Raw genomic sequence first — 17611 nt, forward strand, 5'->3', positions numbered from 1 at the left:
GTCTGATGAGATTTGGCACATAGGACATGTGCCTCTGGTACAAGCAAATGCCTGTAGTCCCATGGGAGTGAAGGGTGACGATGGAAAAGCAGAGGATCTCAGGAGAAGACAGGCAAAGGAAACGTAACGGCACAGCTCATTACCTCAATACCACAGAGCTTTAATTCTTAGAATGAAAACCTAGTTTCTATCTCCCTATGGCAAAGATCGCTGGACTTGGATCCACCACTAGCCACTTAACAATGTACTTGGCCTCTCTGGACTTCAGAATGGAATTGATGTTACCTACCTCACAAAATTTAACATGAGCATTAAATAAACATATAAGCAAACACTGAGCTAGCTGTAACATGCCATAGAGTGTAAGGGGACAATAATTGTGCATTCAGAGTGTCAGCTTTGTTAAAAGCCATAACTGGTGGTGTTTGGAGTCAACTAAAAATTCCTCCAAGTCTCTCAGTTACAGTTGCATTTGGCTGCATGCCATAGAAAACCAGTTGTGGTGGCTTACCCAAATAAGACGTTTATATTTTTCAAATAACAAGAAGTCCAGAGGAAGTCAGTCCCAGGCTGGTGCAGGGCTCAAGTCTAGCATTAAGGACTCTGGCTGCTTCTAGATTCCCCTCCACCCTTAGGATGCGGCTTTCATCTACATGGTCACAAAATGTCCTAGATTGGGTTCCCCCAAGAAGTGAGACAGGGAAAAGGAAGCCGAATCCAGGGTCCATTAATGAGTGGGTTACTGCTTTGGGCCACTGCTGTTCCTGAGGACCTCAGGGAGCTCTCTGCCCCCAGTATATGTAACTGAAGGCCGAGGAGCTCAGATGTTTATGCACCACCTCCCATCTGTCATTGAGGGCTACTCCCAAGTTCACTAACTGGCACTTGCAACCTGCCACACATAGGGTAGCATGATCATATAATCAGCAAAACCCCTCAGAGTCACAAAAACTTTTGGAAAGGAAGCCTGTGTTGAATATAGGAATGGTGAGTGCCAGGGGGTGGGAGCGGTTATGGACAGAGCACTGAGAACACATGCTACACAGGACAACTCCTTCACCTTCAGCATTATGTCTACATTCCAGGCAGGGAAAAGGGTATAAAGTCAAAGGGCAAAGACACATAGCAGCTGAGTCTATCTTTTTTATCTAGAAAAAGATAGCTTTCCTGAAGCCTCACCTGACTTCTGTCACTCAGCCTCAAGAGCTGGATTACATGCCCACTTGCTGTAGCTGTAAGAAACCCTGGGGAGATGAGTATGTGTATTTTTTAACTGGACACATTCCCTTAAAGGATTCTATTATGAAGGAAGGAGGGATAGAATGGAAGTTGTAGATAACTGGTAATGTGCAACAAAATCATCTTCACATGAATTAACAGGAACAAAATACGTTTCTGTGGTGGATAAGTTGCAAGCCATGTTCCTTGAAGATACATGCATCAACAAAGCAAAGATCAGAAGCAATAAATCTTAGACTAGATCTTCAAGCCATCACTTATATTGTCTCCAACACACATGGCTCAAAAAGCAGACAAGTTATAGGATTCTGCAGGGGCATAATTGTCTTATCTTAATCTAGTTCTTCATTAACAGATGTTGACTGACCACCTGCTATATGCCAGGTGGTTCCAGGGACGAGGGACTTCTCAGTGGTAGTGACTGGCAGGTAGTATCTTTAATCAGCATTATAGAATCCTCTCCAAAGAGGGCATTGGGTTGAGACCCAACTGATGAGGATCCAGACATTCAAAGGTTAGGGGAAGAGGCATTCCAGGAAAAAGAACAAGCAATGACAAAGCTCCTAGGGGACAAGTTTGGCCTGTTAGAGAAAGAAGAAATAGGTCTTGTGGCTGGTGAAGTGAGAGAGAGAAGCAGGCGGGGGCCAGAAATATGGTTAAAAGATTTCCAAGCTTGTTTTGGCTGGCCCCAGAAATGTATTGTTTAATGAAGAAATGCGAGAAGTACCTAATTTGGAAGATGAGATTTACATATTTAGGGAGGAAAGTTTGATCATTCAATAGCACTATTTTGTCCCAAAGTCATCTGTCAGCTAAAGAAACAATTGTACTAATTTTCTTTAAGGAATTAAACTCCTTCAGAGTTCCTTAAATTCCAATCATGTTCTTGAGTTTTCATGTTTTTGCTGGAACCTATTGATTAGGAAATATATATGTAAATATACATATGTTGCTCCATCTGCCTGGAAGATCTGCGGCTACTGCCAGCGTGCTTATTCTTCCTGACAGTTGGGAACTCTGCTTTGCCTCCTGCTCAGCTGTGCAAAAAGGAGGACTCAAGTGCCCTAAGTAATGATAAATCAGCCTTTGAGGGGCCTCCTTCCGATAGAAAAGCCACCCCCTGGGAAATAGTTTGTCCCTAAGCAAACGGGAAGTTCATCAGTAGATACTCCCTCTGTGCGGTAGTTTTGCCGTGTGGATTTCATTGCTCTTTCAGAAACTGCCAGCAGACAGGTGGACCATGCCTGAGGCTACTCCACTAGAACCCCCCTGGCCCCTTGAGCACCAAAAGCCATGCCTATTCAATTTCTCAACAAATGTTTGTTACAAAAAAAAAAAAAAAAAAAAAATGTTTGTTACACACAAACTAGGGATGCTACCACAAGCAAAATCAGAGGTGATCTCTGCTCTTTGGAATGTACAGCCTATTCAAATAGTTGCACAGAGGGTATATAATTAAAAACTGCAAAGTGTACTAGAAAATGATTCAATGAAAGCCTAGAACAAAGAAACCTCATCTAATTGGAGGTCAAAAGAATTTTCTAAAGTGACATTTGAAGCAATAGGCATTGCTTGAGGACTTATCACGTTCCTATCTTTTTTTTTTTTAAGATTTTATTTATTTATTCATAGAGACAGAGAGAGAGGCAGAGATACAGGCAGAGGGAGAAGCAGGCTCCACGCAGAGAGCCCAACATGGGACTCGATCCAGGGTCTCCAGGATCACGCCCTGGGCTGCAGGCGGCGCTAAACCGCTATGCCACCGGGGCTGCCCACATTCCTATCCTTGAGCAAGAAACTATGGATTTAATACATGGATCATGGGATCCCTGGGTGGCTCAATGTTTTGACGCCTGCCTTCGGCCCAGGGCATGATCCTGAAGTCTTGGGATCGAGTCCCTCTTCGGGCTCCCTGCATGGAGCCTGCTTCTCTCTCTGCCTCTCTCTCTCTGTGTGTGTCTCTCATGAATAAATAAATAATATCTTTAAAAAATAATAATAATGCATGGATCCCACTTAGAAGGAATTTATAGAACTGTGGAAAAGGTAAGATGTTTCTACAGTAAACCACCTGAGACAGTGTATCATCTAGTGCTAAATGGATTAACACTAGATAACAAATGCAGAAGAGCTAAAGATGAAAAGTCACTGATCCAGGATGGGCAATATTTTGTGGTTGGGGTGAGATTTGAGCTAGACACAAAAGGATGAAGAAGTCATGCATAGGAAGGATGTGGATTAATCTGATTATGGAACTCAGGAATCTTCAATGGTGTCCTATTGTCTACGCAGAAAACAAATCCAATTTCTTAGCCTTCCAGGATCTGTTCCCAATCTGTCTCCCCAAGTTTATCATTTGAGGATCTTTCTATTCCCTTAGAAATACACTAACATATCCTTCCTTTTATATTATATTCTTTCCTTGCCAGCTAGTGAGTAGATTGAGAGATGGCATCATGTATTAGTCACCTATCTTTGTAGCCCCTGGGGTAACACCTTTCATATAGAAGAGACAGTAAATGTTTGTTTATTTTAATGCAATAGGAGGAATGAAAGTCTTGTGTTACAGGATATGACCATGACCATTGGTCAGTTTGGGACTTAGGGATGAGGGCTTGGGAAATATACCTGCTCCTTCCCCAACAGCACTCTCTTCTTTGGCAGAATCACCCACTTTCAAAGTTTTAAATGCCATTCTCATACTGATGACTCCCAAATGGCCATTTTCAGCTCTAAATGCTCTCTTCCAGACTTATGGATCTAACACCTCCCTACTTGGCATCTCCACTTGGCCAGGCATCTTTAAAAGGCATCTCAAAATTAATACACCCAAAACAGAAGTTTTGATCCCTTGCCCTGATAACAAAAGAATACATTAGTTTCTACCCCCACCATCTTCTCTCAGCACATGGCACCACCATCTTACTCATTTGCTCAAGCCAAAAACCTATGTCATCCTTGACTCAATTTGCCTTACTACTCTTCACATCCAATAGATCAGCAAGTTCCATCTCAGTTCAAAAAATAATGTATCTAATCCACTCACTACTCTCTACTTCCATTGACACTGTCCTAGTCCAAGACACTATCACCTCTTGCCTTTGCTCTCTGAGGCCCCTCCAAGCTCCCTGCTTCCATTCTTCTCCCAGGTCATCCAGAATGAACTTTCAAAAGAATAAATCCCATCATGTCATCCTCTGCTTATATTCTACAGTGTTTCCCATCATTAGAAGAAAACTGTAGAAGAAAATCCAAACTCCTCTCCATGGCCTCCAGGTCCTGTAGAAGTTGGGTCCTTCCTGTGTGTTTCAGTCCATCACCTACTACTCCAACTCACTCATTACACCTTTTCATCCTGACTTCCTTGCTGTTCCTCAAACACACCAAGCTTGCTCCCACCTCAAAACCTCTGGTCTTGTTCCCTCTGCCCACAGTTATCTTCCCCCACGTGGCCCTTCATTGGCTTCTGCTTGACAAGCAGATCTCAGCTCATTTGTCCCTGTTTCAGAGAGACATCTCTGACCATGACACAGTATGTTCACCCAGGGCTGGGGTTAGAGTTGGGGTTACATAACTCTTTTATTATCATCACAGCATTTGTCACTATCTGCCTTAGTCCATTCGGGCTGTAGAATGGAATACCCGCTTCCTAACTCACAGATGGTCGTCTTCTTGCAGTGTCCTTACAAGGTAGAAAGGGGCGAGAGAGCTCTCTGGGGCTCTTATAAGGGTACTAATTCCATTCATGTGGGCTTCACATTCATGATCTAATCACCTCCCAAAAGCTACGCCTTTTAATACCACTACACCTAGGGGGTACATTTTAACATATGAATTTGAGGGGATACAGTCTACCGCACTATTTGATATTAATTTTGTATGTCTTTGCTTACTTGTCAATCAGCTATTTCTCTCAGGTAGAGTATCAGTTACATGAAAACAGGGACCGTATCTATTTCCTGTTATATTTCCAGCAACTTAAAACAGAGCTTGGCACCAAGTTAGCAGCCACTAAATATTTGTTGCTTCATTGATAAAGATGGATGGGTAAATACTGAATAATTGTGTGAACTTAAATCATTTATCATCTTTGCCTCAACTTACCTCCTTCCCTGATATAGATTGAAGGTATTATATTACTTGTCTCTCCTGAAACACAAAAGCAGGTGGTTAAGATAAATGAGAAGGCTGAAGGCTTTACCACTTATTATGAGAAAAATATTAGAGTGTATGGGCAAGGAGCCATTTGAAAGTGGCAATGGTAGCCTAATGGAGAAAGAAATTCATTTGTTTTATTACCCGTGAATCTCCTGGGGACTGCATAAGATGGGGGAAAATGAAATGTACCCATTCGTAATATAAAAATTCATAAATAGAGCTTACATTAATTCAAAGTAGAGTAATACTTTGTTTATCTTGCATCAATAGGTATTTTGTTAAGTGTTTTGTTTTTTTAGATAATGTTCCCATTATATGGAGACTTTTTTCAATTTGACTATTTTAATGGAAATAGTTTTTTTATGAATTTCAGTGCCACTTCCTCTTATATAGCACACTAAAGAGAGCCTTTTTTTGTCACCAACTTGGGGACATCATTATAAGCTTATATTATTATATTTGGGTATAAAATAGTGCTATATTCTGAAATCACAGAAATACAGAGCTCTTCTGCTTTCTGAGGTCTTTGAAGTATATTGCAAGAGTTTATCTCTCTTCTCTCATTGATTTAATCAACAAGTAGGGTAATTAGCACTAGCAAGCTGGTTGCTGAGGAATATACCCAGAGTGCTAAGCAAGAGAACTATGGGCACTGCCTTCCTGCAGTCTACCCCTTTGCTAGGGAAGATCATGGTGAACAAATAAGTACAAGTATAACAAGAATCTCGAAGGCCTCCCCTGGTGCTTGGGAAAGGGCTTCCCCCAAAGAAATGGCCTTTAAGTGGATTCTTACAAACAAGTTGCTCAGGGAAAGAGTGTTCCAGAGAAGATGGAGAAACCTGTGTAGGGGCTGTGAACCGTGAGGGCCAAGGTGCATTCGAGCAGACACCAGCATCGCTCCTGATAGTCCTGCAGAGTCAGAGAGGCCAGATTATAGACCCCCTCCTCCCCTGGGCCTAGGCCAGGAATCTGAGTCTTCATTCTAAAAATGCATTAAGTGCTTTTAAAAGGAGGAGTAACATGGTCAGCATTATACCTCAAAATGTGTGTTATAAGAAAATGAAGTACCCACTAAACTTTCACACATATTTTTAGTGCAAGCCAAGTTAAAACAGGTGTGCCACAGTAATCTATTGTCCACAAACTATGGAACTGACAAGTGGTGTTCAGGATCACAGATGTAGTACAAATATTGAGATGTGGATATTCAGGTTTGGAAAGTGCAGGTTTCAGAAAGGAACCTTATTATTGGAAGCCTGTTACAACACTGTCCATGGAAGAGCCCAGTTTGATTCAGTTCGACACTGTCTGAAGCATCTGCTGTATAGCCAAGGCCAAGGGAGAAGGTTGTTAAGGTAGATGAACATGCATTAGGAACAAAGGCCTGCCTCGCCTTGGGAACGTCTTTCCCCCTCTGGACCTCAATTTCCCCTCCTCCAGAATAAGATGATGCCTAAGGGACTCTCCACTTGCAGCAACGCTGAGACACTCCTAGCTTAGCAGGCGGGAGGCTCTAAGGGGTCTCCCCCACCTACTCACCAAGTAACCTTAAGTTTACTTCTCTGAACCCCACTTTACCTATTTGTGAAAACCCTACCTCACTGGGTAGTTGTAAGGGCTAAAACAGCTGGCATAGAGAAAGTAGTCAGTAAATATTAAGATCACTCTGTAGTCCTATAGCTTAATATCTGATGCCTAACATACTAGCCCAATAAAACAGGAGAAAAAATTGGAAGTGAATGTTCCCTTCAGGGAAAAAAAAAAAAGACCCCTCATGAATTAAGAACTCAGGCTACATGTTATATTTTTCTGTATTCTTTTGAGACTTAGTAACATTTTGGGAAGCATCTTGCACCATCCATCTGTCCAACATTTGTGCTCTGGAATATCTTTCCTCTAACAGCTTGGCCAACTCTGTTTTGCATGTGTTCAGGGCTGCTATCCCCAGTCTATCTATTCTGAGCATGTTATTAACCTGAGCTTGCATGTATCAATATAAATTCTGCTAAGAGCCAATGTTGTCTTAATTTCTGAGCATCCATGCAGAAATATGCCGGCATGATCTCTTTCTGCTCTCTTTACAGCCCCCAAGGGTGTTAATAACAAGTCATGTACCCTCTATTTTTCTTATTATTTTTAAATAACTGGGTTTTAAATGATCAATTTAATACATGCCTATTATTTTAAAATATGAACAGTATAGAAGGTTTTTAGATTTAAAAAAATCTTTTGTTTCCCACACCCCACTTCCTGGTTATCCTCCCTATCTATTAGCAGTATTTTATACATTTTTCCAGAAATGTTCCTCCTTTGTCCCTTCTTTTCTATGTATATTCTACATAATCGTCTTCAGTTTACACAAATAAGATTATACTCTTTTTTCTACCTTACTTCCTATATGTATCTTATATCATTGTATTTATTTTATCCAAAGGGAACCATACACAAATGCAACTATTTAGACCCTATATCTTGGACATTTTCCCACAGGAATATCGATAGATCTGCCTCATTCTTTTGAGTGGCTTTCCGGCATTCTATTAATGGAATGTACCCTTTAACCAACTCTTGTTGATGGGCATTTTAGATGTTTCCAATCTTTTCCTCTTACAAACACTTCTGTAACAAATATCTCTGGACATATATCTTTGCACACTTGAGGGACTCTACCTGTAAAATAAGTTCTTAAAAGTTTTAAAACCCAGCACAGCATCCTCCTACATGTTCACAAAGCCATAAGCTTGTCACTGCTAGTGTCAGATCTCCAAAAAGACCTCCTTCCATGGAGTGGCTATCTTACTGGACAACATAGGTACAATCAATACCTTGAAAGGTATCATTAATCTTTATTGTGAAGATAGGTGATAACATAGCAAAGTCCTTAACAATTCTCTGAAACCCCATAGTTACCTGATAGATGGTGGCTATCAATCATATTGCCTTTATCCTTGCAAACAACCAGTCAAGAATTTATCCCCAAGACCTGAGGCTAAATGTAACTAAAGTCAATGGGTTGACAAAATATTAGTACACTTTAGGTGGCGTTGTTTTCAGGATACTCAGCCCTTTGTTTAAAAGGAATGACTGGTGGGACAGGAAAGTCCTTTTAAGGTAGTAAAGGAAAAAATACAAAGCATTATGCCTCAATATTAGAAATTTTCTCTGGCTAGTTCTCCAAGAAGCCTTGACATTTTCAATGGCAAAAATCAATCCATCACTGGTAGGTGTTAATCTGAACACTGGGAGAAAAGGAATTGCCAATTTAGAAAAAGCAGTCTTGGTTTCAAATTTGGCAAGTCATGAAACATGATTTGAAGGAACCCTGAGCCAGGGATTCATTCATTCATTCAACAAATAAACATTTGCATCCTGTTAGGTACAAGGCTGGGTTCCAGGTTGCAGGGGGTACAATGTGAACCAAACAGATATGAGGCCATGTGATCTTGGACAAACCTCTTGCCCTTCTTGGACTTTACCTTTAACATCTTTAAAGTAAGCTGCCTAACCTACATTACCTCACAAGTGTACTACCACGTTCTGACCAGTGGGTACTGTATTAGTTTTCTTGGGCTGCCAGAACAAATTACCCCAAATGTGGTGGTTTAAGATAATAGGAATTTATTCCCTCACGGTTCTGGAAGTTAGAAGTCTGAAATCAAGCTGTCATCAGGGCCATACTCTTGAGGCTCTACAGACAATCCTCCTTCTCCTGTTCTAGACTTCTGGTCTTGCCAGAAATCCTTGGTGCTCCTGGACTTGTAGCTGTATCACTCCAATCTCTGACTCCATAGTCACATGGCATTCTCCCTGAGGGTCTGTCCGTATCTCTGTTTTCTTTTATAAGGACAACAGTCATTGGAGTAGGGCCACCCCTCGCCCCTCAATCCAGTATGACTTATCTGTAACTTTGCCATTATACCTGCAAAGACCTATTTCCAAATAAGGTCACATTCTAAAAGTCCAGGTGGACATGAAGTTTGCAGGGGGTGTGGGGCAGGGGGGACTATTCAGCTATTTCCTTTTGCTTCTACCAAGGATATAGACTGTTATAGCAGTGCCCATTAGCAGACACTGAGCTGGTCATGCAACCTGCAGAGATCATGCAGAGAGGGGCCCTCCATGAAGAAGAGGCAGGGAGTAGAGCTGAATATCAAGGCTGCTAGCAAAAGAAGGGAGCATGTTTAATAGAATCAAGGAGACTGTGCCTTGTAGATAGGTACAACAGGATGAGCACAGCTACATTGAACACCCAGGATGTTCCAGGCAGTAAACAGTTCTGTACAACAGCAACACTGTGCTGGGGTGACAGAGTAAAGAATAAGATATCCAGAAGCTTCTCTCAGTTATAACTGGGAAATCTTATAATAGTGCTGTCGTCATGATGACTTTTAATTGACAGTTGGTTTCTTTGGGACAGTTTTGAGTCATTTCATTTCTTCTAGATGAGCACCAAAACCCCAAGCATTTAGAAGGGTGTCCCACATGCAGGGAACCTGACAACTAGGCTTCAGAGCAGGGGCCAAAGGCTCTAGCTCTGAAGGTGACTCCAGGATGGAACCTCTGCTTTCCCATCACACTGGCTGAGTCTTTGGGAACATTAGTTCATTTCTCAGCACTCAAGCTCTATTGTCTATAAATTGGGGATAATAATAGAACTTCCTCTAGAATTGTGGAGAGGAGGAAATGTTGAAAGGAAAATAATTCATGTACAACATTAAACACAGTGCCAGGAGCATAAAAATGTGCTTAATAAATGTTTGTTGTTATTAAAATATCTATTAATTTCTCCCAGTGCTGGAAGATCTTTCCTAACAAAGGTAGAAATATGTTGTTATTTCTCATATTAAAAAGGGGGTGGGGGGCGCCTGGGTGGTTCAGTGGTTGAGCATCTGCCTTCAGCTCAGGGGGTGACCCCAGGGTCCTAGGATCAAGTCCCACATCGGGTTCCCTGCAGGGAGCCTGCTTCTCCCTCTGCCTATGTCTCTGCCTCTGTCTCTGTGTCTCTCATGAATAAACAAATGAAATCTTTTAAAAAGGGTTGGGGGAGGGCCTTTCTTGACCCTGTTCTCCTCCAACACCCTCCCTTTACAGCAAAATCCTGGAAAAGACTTATTTATCCTCTGTGTCTCCAGCTGCTCTTCTCCTATTCTGCAGATAGGCTTTGACCCTTTCCCAGCCCCTCCACTGACATTGTTCCCAGTCACTGTGGTCCCCATGACCTAGATGCTACTAAGTCTGGCAGCCAATTCTCAATCTTCGTGCTGTGTGATGGGTCAGGAGCTTATGATCATTGACCATTCTCTCTTTCTTGAAATACATTCTCACTTGGGTTCCTGGGACACCACTGGCTCTTGGTTCTCTTCCTACTTCTTTTCTTCCTACATTGAAGTGCCCCTACGGCTTCCTCAGCCTTCTCTTTTTTTTTAATCTACACTCCCTCCCTAAATATCCCACCGTTTGGCTTTTCAACATCATCTATCACTGACAGCTCACAACTTGGATGTCCAGGCTGGCCATCTCCCTGGAGCCTATTCAGCATCTCCATTTGGCTCTCCAACAGATTTCTCAAACTTAACACATTCAAAATCAAACTCCTGATTCCCCTGCTTAAGGAGACCTGTCCCTCCCACAGTCTTCCCCACTGTATCAAATGGAAACCACATCATTCCAACAACTTTCTCTTACACCCTGCATCGAACCCATCAAAAATCCTGGTAGAAAAAAAAAAAAAATCCTGGTAGGACTACCTTCAGAGTATATCCAGGATCTGACCACTTTTCATCACCTCCGCTGCTGTCATTCCAATCCAAGCCGTCATCGTGCCTTACAGCAGTAGCCTCCCAACTGAGCTCCCTGTTTCCTCCCTTGGCCCCCTTCAGCCTATTCTCAAGCCAGAAGCCAGGGAGCTCACGCTTGGCTGCACCTTTGAATTACCTAGAGAGTTTTTAGAAATTTCATTGCCCAGCCCATAGCTCAGATTAATTAAATTGGAATCTCTGGGGGGGTAGGGCTAGGGCACAAGCACATTTTTATTAAAATCATATCATGGCACTCCTCTGCCCCAAACTACCAACAGCTTCTCATAAGAAAAATGAAAGCTTTTGACTCTGACAAAACAGTGGGGCCTCTCAGGCCCTGAAGCAGTGGTTTTCTGACTGTAGGGGCAGCAGACTCAGCAGGAGGGCTTGTGAAGACCTGTGCTGCTGGGGTAGAGCCTGGCGATTTGCATGTGAAACAAGCTCACAGGTGACACTGAAGCTAGGCTGGGGACCCATTGTTTTCCGCCGTCTGACCCCAAAGCTTCTCAGCATCTCCTGCTGCTCTTCTCTCAACTGGCCTCCTAGTCCCTGAAACAAATGCGGGTACCCCTCCAAGGACTTTCATTCCTGCCCTTTTACCTGGCTGGATGCTCCTCCCCATCTCTCTCAATTCCTTCTTAGAGATCACCTCATTAGTGAGGCTTTTCTACCACCTGATTGAAAAGTGTTGCCCTTCTTCCCCTCATGACCCAACAGCCCCTCTTCCCTGCTGAATTATTCTACAGTTCTGAGCATCCAGCATTTATGTACACATACATGAATGTATATTTTCTGCCTCCCCAGCAGGTGCATTAAAGTGTAATAAGTGAAAGCATTTTGTTTTGTCTGCTTGTGTGTTCACGGTGTCTAGAACCATGGCTGGCACACAGTAGGTCTCAATAAATACAAACAGAAAGACTAAAAAAAAAAAAAAAAAAAAAAAAACCAGAAACTTAGTGGGAAATCAGACAAAAGTGCCTGTAGTTCTGTTGATGGGCACAAGGGGCCGCCGTTGGGCCGCAGAAAGGAGAGGAAGGCTCGCTGCTGCCCTTCCTCCTGCTGCCGGTCCTCCTAATACAGTCCTGAGTGGAAACAGCAGACAGGCACGGGGTGGCCAAGCAGGCCCAGCTGGGTGGGAGCAACGTTATTATCTCCTAAAGCCACGTGGCCAACACCAAGCCAAGCAGCTCCCGGAGATCAGCTGCCACCCATACTCAGGAAGCTTTTGGAAGGGAACATATCAGGGTGGGTGCATTTCCACAAGTCCCCAATGAGAGTTGATAGTCACCAGCTCCTAGTGAAGTACTGAGGGGTAGGAGTTGGCCTGATGCAAGTAGACACAGCCCAGGGTAGGAATTAGTCTGGTAGGATTAGTCATAACCACTCGGAGTTCAAGTCCTAAAACCAAATTTCCAAGAGTTCCCGTGGGGCTAGGTGAAGCGCTTAGCTTGAATACATCCCTTTCTCAGTCTGGCATGTTCCAAGGCCCACTCTCTCCCCTTTCCTCAGTACTGTAGCCGTCTATCTGTCCACATGCACATACAGACACCCAAAGGCTCCAAAGAGAAGCTATTTTAATTCTCTATGACACCATAGATTAAAGCTCTGGGCTTGGGAATTCAAAACAAAACAAAACCAAAAACACCTTCAACCATGAGGACTTCTCTTAGTTGCAGGGAGTGGTCAGCACGTACCTCACAGGTGAGTCATGCTGATGAAATCCTGTGAAAGCTCCTCATGAACCAGCCACACGTCAATGGGGTTTTCTGATGATGGTGGGAGCAACTTCTTAGCTTTCACAAAGGGCACTTAACACCAGCGGGGATTTATCAGAAGACCCCCCCCCACCCCCACCCAGCTGTAGAAGTCAGGGAAGCCACAGTTTGATTTGCATACTATTTAAGAATAACATGAATTATAATAATGCCTAAAAAGGATGGAGCCTTCGCCATGGGCCTATGAGCCCATTTCATACTTGAAAGTTCATTTCATCCTCACAACACATCTCTGAGATTAGGGCTATTCTAATCCCTCCTGGCACAGGTAAGGAAGCTAAGACTCAGAGAGGTTAAGCAACTTGCCCTAAGTAACAGGCTAATAAATGAGATTGGGACCCAGGCATCCTCTCCCCTTCCCCCTCCTCCTACACCAAAACCTGTTGAGTAAGCTAGAGGGATAGTGATATCTGACTCCTTTATAAAATGGTAGCACAATGTAGGGGCCCAGCCTTGGACTGTAGGGTCACACAGACCTGGTATGCATCCCAGCTCTTCTACCTCTGAGCCGTATAAACTTGGGCAAATGATTTCTCCTCTCTAAGCTATTGTAAAATGAAGATACCATTTCCCTGGGAGTGTTGTTGTGAGCACTAAATGAGATAATACATAAAGCACCGAGCCAGATCCTGTCAGAGGAGATGTGCATTTAATATTAATAATCCACCCGATTCCTCATTAAAGATGACAAAAACCTAAAGCATCAAGAAGCTAAATCTTAGTTGACATTACCCAATGCGTCCTCCTAGATGTTGTGGTCAGTCCCTGGGCCATCTCTAGATAAGATTTTGTCTTTGCTGCAGTTGGTAGTCAGTGATCTCATCTATTTTCCTCAGTTCTCTCTTAGGCAATTCCTGGTCTCCTCAAGGTGGGGCCCTAGAAGGTGGAACCCACCAGAAGCCTTTGCCCACCCTGCTCTTGCTGGCCCTTCTTTCCTGCCCTCTCTCCAGAGATCAAAAAGAAGAGATGGGACTAGGAGAGATGAGAAGCCGCCTTGGTCACCAGGAGAATGAAGGTGAAAAGGGACATTGTGGAGGGGAGGCCACACCAGTCAAGAGCCTTTTAGCTCTAAGCCACCGACTTGGGCACAGCAAGATTCACTCAGTGACACAGCCTAGAACCTCATCTGGGATGAGAGCTGAAAAAAACCTCAGAGATTATTTCATTTTCAGCAAAGCTTCATGCTTGGTAGATGAGGCATCACAGGGTGATTAACTTGCCTGGAGTCTCACTTTAGCAGAGCTGCCTCAGCACTCCGGGGTCCTGGCTCCCCAGCCTTCTTGCCTTGTACCACTTAGACTCCCATGACCCCACCATTCTCTGCAGCGTGGTTGCCCTGGAACTTAGCATGGCCAAGGCAGGAGAGGTGGCCTTTACCCTCCTGGTGCTGTCTTCTCAGCCCTTAGACCCCCAAAGCCTTTTTCACTGCCTCCTGGCTGCCAGGAACTCCACGCTAAACCCATGTCCTGAAGCTTCCCCTCTGCCCATTTCTCCGTCACAACTTACCTTTCCTCCATCCCAGGCAGCTGTCAAATTCAGAAGGAAATCTGAGGTGTAGTAAGTTCCACTGCGTTTATAACTGAGAACGAACTCAAATTGTTCTGTGGTTGTTCATTTTTAAGACTGGTGTCCTAGAGGAATGAAACCTTTACCCAAAGGGATAAGGCCCTTATGGTTAGAATTTTGGGAATTCTGAGGCAGATAATTCTCCCTGGCTTTGCCCCCACATGATAATAGCCTTGAGTTAGAGGTACATGTGGTGTCAAGTAATAGCCTGATAATGCTCTGGTCTCTTTTCTGGATCTAAGAAATTCCGTGGTCTTCTTATCATACTGAATCTGAAGTCATTTATCTCCATTTCCTTGGACTGCTCTTTTAATCCATCTCTCCTTCTCATCCAGTGCCTGGAGTCAGAATGTGAAGGACAGTGGGGGGTTGGTGCCAGCTGCGCATTGACTACTTCTTTTTGTGACTCCAGAGGCAATTGAACTCACCCCTTCCTAAAAAATCTCAAGTACCCAATCCCAAATGCCTCACTTCCACAGGACTTTGCCCCTTCCCTAAAATGCTTCCTAAGATCAATATAAGCATTAATTGTTAATAAAATGATGGTGCTGCCAGCTGCAGATTCTTCATGTCATGATGATTCATAGTGGTCCTGAGAGATGGCGAGAATCCAAGTGTCAAGAGCTGGGATGACCACACATCCCTGTTTCTGTCTCTGTCCTGGCATTACCTGTAACTTTAATTCTCAAAATGTTCTGGGCCAGGGGCACCTGGGTGGCTCAGTCCGTTAAACATCAGACTCTTGATCTCAGCTCTGGTCTTGATCTTAGGGTTGTGAATTCAAACCCCGTGTTGGACTCCATGCTGGTTGTGAGACTACTTTAAAAAAAAAAAAAGTGTTCTGGGCTAAACAATAAACTCTATTAAGAGCATGGGCTTGGGAGTGAGTTTGACCTGGATTCAAACCACAGCCTGTTTCTTAGTAGCTGAGTGACTTTGGACAAGTTACTTAAGGTCTATGAGCATCAGTTTCCAAATGTGCTGAAAGAGGATACCATTAGCCCCCCATTCATAGGGTTCTTTGGAAGGAATGGTCTTGCTCTGTGCCAAGTGCATAGACAGTATAATGTGGGTTAGCTCTGTTTCTAGGATTATAGAACATCCATGTGCATACTCCTCATTTATGGACTCCTTCAAGGAGCATGTTGCACTGAAAAAATTTGCAACCAGACAGAGGAGCATTCAAATCCCAGCAGCGTGACTCCTAGCTCTGTGACCCTGGGCAATTCAAATGAGCTTTTTGAGCCTCATGTAACTCATCAGTGCCACAGGAATAAAAATCTCAGGGTTGTTGTAAGGAGAAAATGAGATGAAGATATTAGAAAACACTGTGCCCTGTGTCTGAACTCAATAAGCGCTGCTTCTTATTACACTGGGGCACAGAGAGGTGGGAAGGCACAGAGAGGTGGGAAGCCCTGCCCAGGTACACGGCGAGGGTTCACCAGTGAAAGACAGACAGCCCTGGGCACTTCCCACCTTCTCTTGCAGTCTTGGAGGACCAGGCTCTCCTTCCTCCTTGGGTCTCAAGTGCCCCAAGCCATCAGCCTCACATCTAACTCAATATCAATCCTTCTGGGATCCCTGGGTGGCGCAGCGGTTTGGCGCCTGCCTTTGGCCCAGGGCGCGATCCTGGAGACCCGGGATCGAATCCCACATCAGGCTCCCGGTGCATGGAGCCTGCTTCTCCCTCCGCCTGTGTCTCTGCCTCTCTCTCTCTCTCTGTGACTATCATAAATAAATAAATAAATAAATAAAATTTAAAAAAAAAAAAAAAAACAATATCAATCCTTCTCATGCCTTCCCCTCCTTTACCTTGGAGATTAGAAGATGTCAGGATGACCCATGGCTGACCCTGGGGTTCGTAGATTAGAACGACATTTCAAGTCTGTGGAACTGATGTCCATTGGTTGGCTGCGTGATACTGGGCAAATTACTCCACCCCGCTGAGCCGCAATGTCAAGTGGAGAAAGAAAATGATCGCCTTGCAGGGTGATTGGCAAACCCAAGTCATTCTGACTCCCAAGCCCAGGGCTTTTAACTTTGGCTCCACTTCCAGTTCAAGAACTGCTCAGTCCCATGGCCATTTGGGGAATGTTTAAGACGATAGTAGGTAATAAATATAGAACCTAAATATGAGGTGTGTAAGAGTGACTTCCACAGTTTGGGATTTGGGCTAAGAAATGAGATGTGATGCTACCTCACATGGGTACATATTCTATTCAGAATAGTCCACAAGCCATTTGGCCTGTTTTTGCTTCCCATACCTGTAAGCCTCTAGCACAGGCTAAAGCCTGCAGGCCAAATCTGGTCTGGTCTCCTGCCTATTTTTGTACGCAGAGTTTTATGCACAGCCGTGCCCATTTGTTTATGTGCTGCCTATGGCCACTGTCTCGATAGTAGGGCAAAGATGAGTGGTTGCAGAGGCCACAGAGACCACAAAAGCTAAAATATTTTCTTTGTGATCCTTCAAATAAAGTTTACAATCCTGCTTTAAATATCATTTCAGTTATACTGGTATAAATTACATTAATACCTGATACTGGGATCCATGGGTGGGTCAGCAGCTGAGCATCTGCCTTCGTCTCAGGGCATGATCCTGGAGTCCTAGGATCAAGTCCTACATCGGGGTCATGCAGGGAGCCTGCTTCTCCCTCTGCCTGTGTCTCTGCCCCCCTGCCCATGTCTCTAATAAATAAATAAAATCTTAAAAAAAAAAAAACCTGATACTATTGTGCACTTGCGCTATGCCCTGTTCTAAGGACCTTGTACATATTATCTAATTTAATGCTTGCAACAATCCCACAGTCCACACACACTATTATTCCCATTTCATGAGTGAGCAAACTGAGGCAGAAGGAGGTTAAGTAACTTGCTTGAGCTGCATAGCTGGTAATGGCACAGGTAGGACTCAAACCCAGCAGGGTATCAGCCCTCTTTAGAAACTTTCACACCTATTTTTCTTTCCCGATCAACTGAGACACTCATGATATGAGAGACAATGTTACGTTGCCCACAAGCACATTTTAAAACACTCTTTCCTATGGTAAGAAAGCTATTCCCTTTTAAATTCTCATT

Source organism: Vulpes lagopus, chromosome 3 (assembly GCF_018345385.1).
Source record: "Vulpes lagopus strain Blue_001 chromosome 3, ASM1834538v1, whole genome shotgun sequence".
NCBI classification, from domain to species: domain Eukaryota; kingdom Metazoa; phylum Chordata; class Mammalia; order Carnivora; family Canidae; genus Vulpes; species Vulpes lagopus.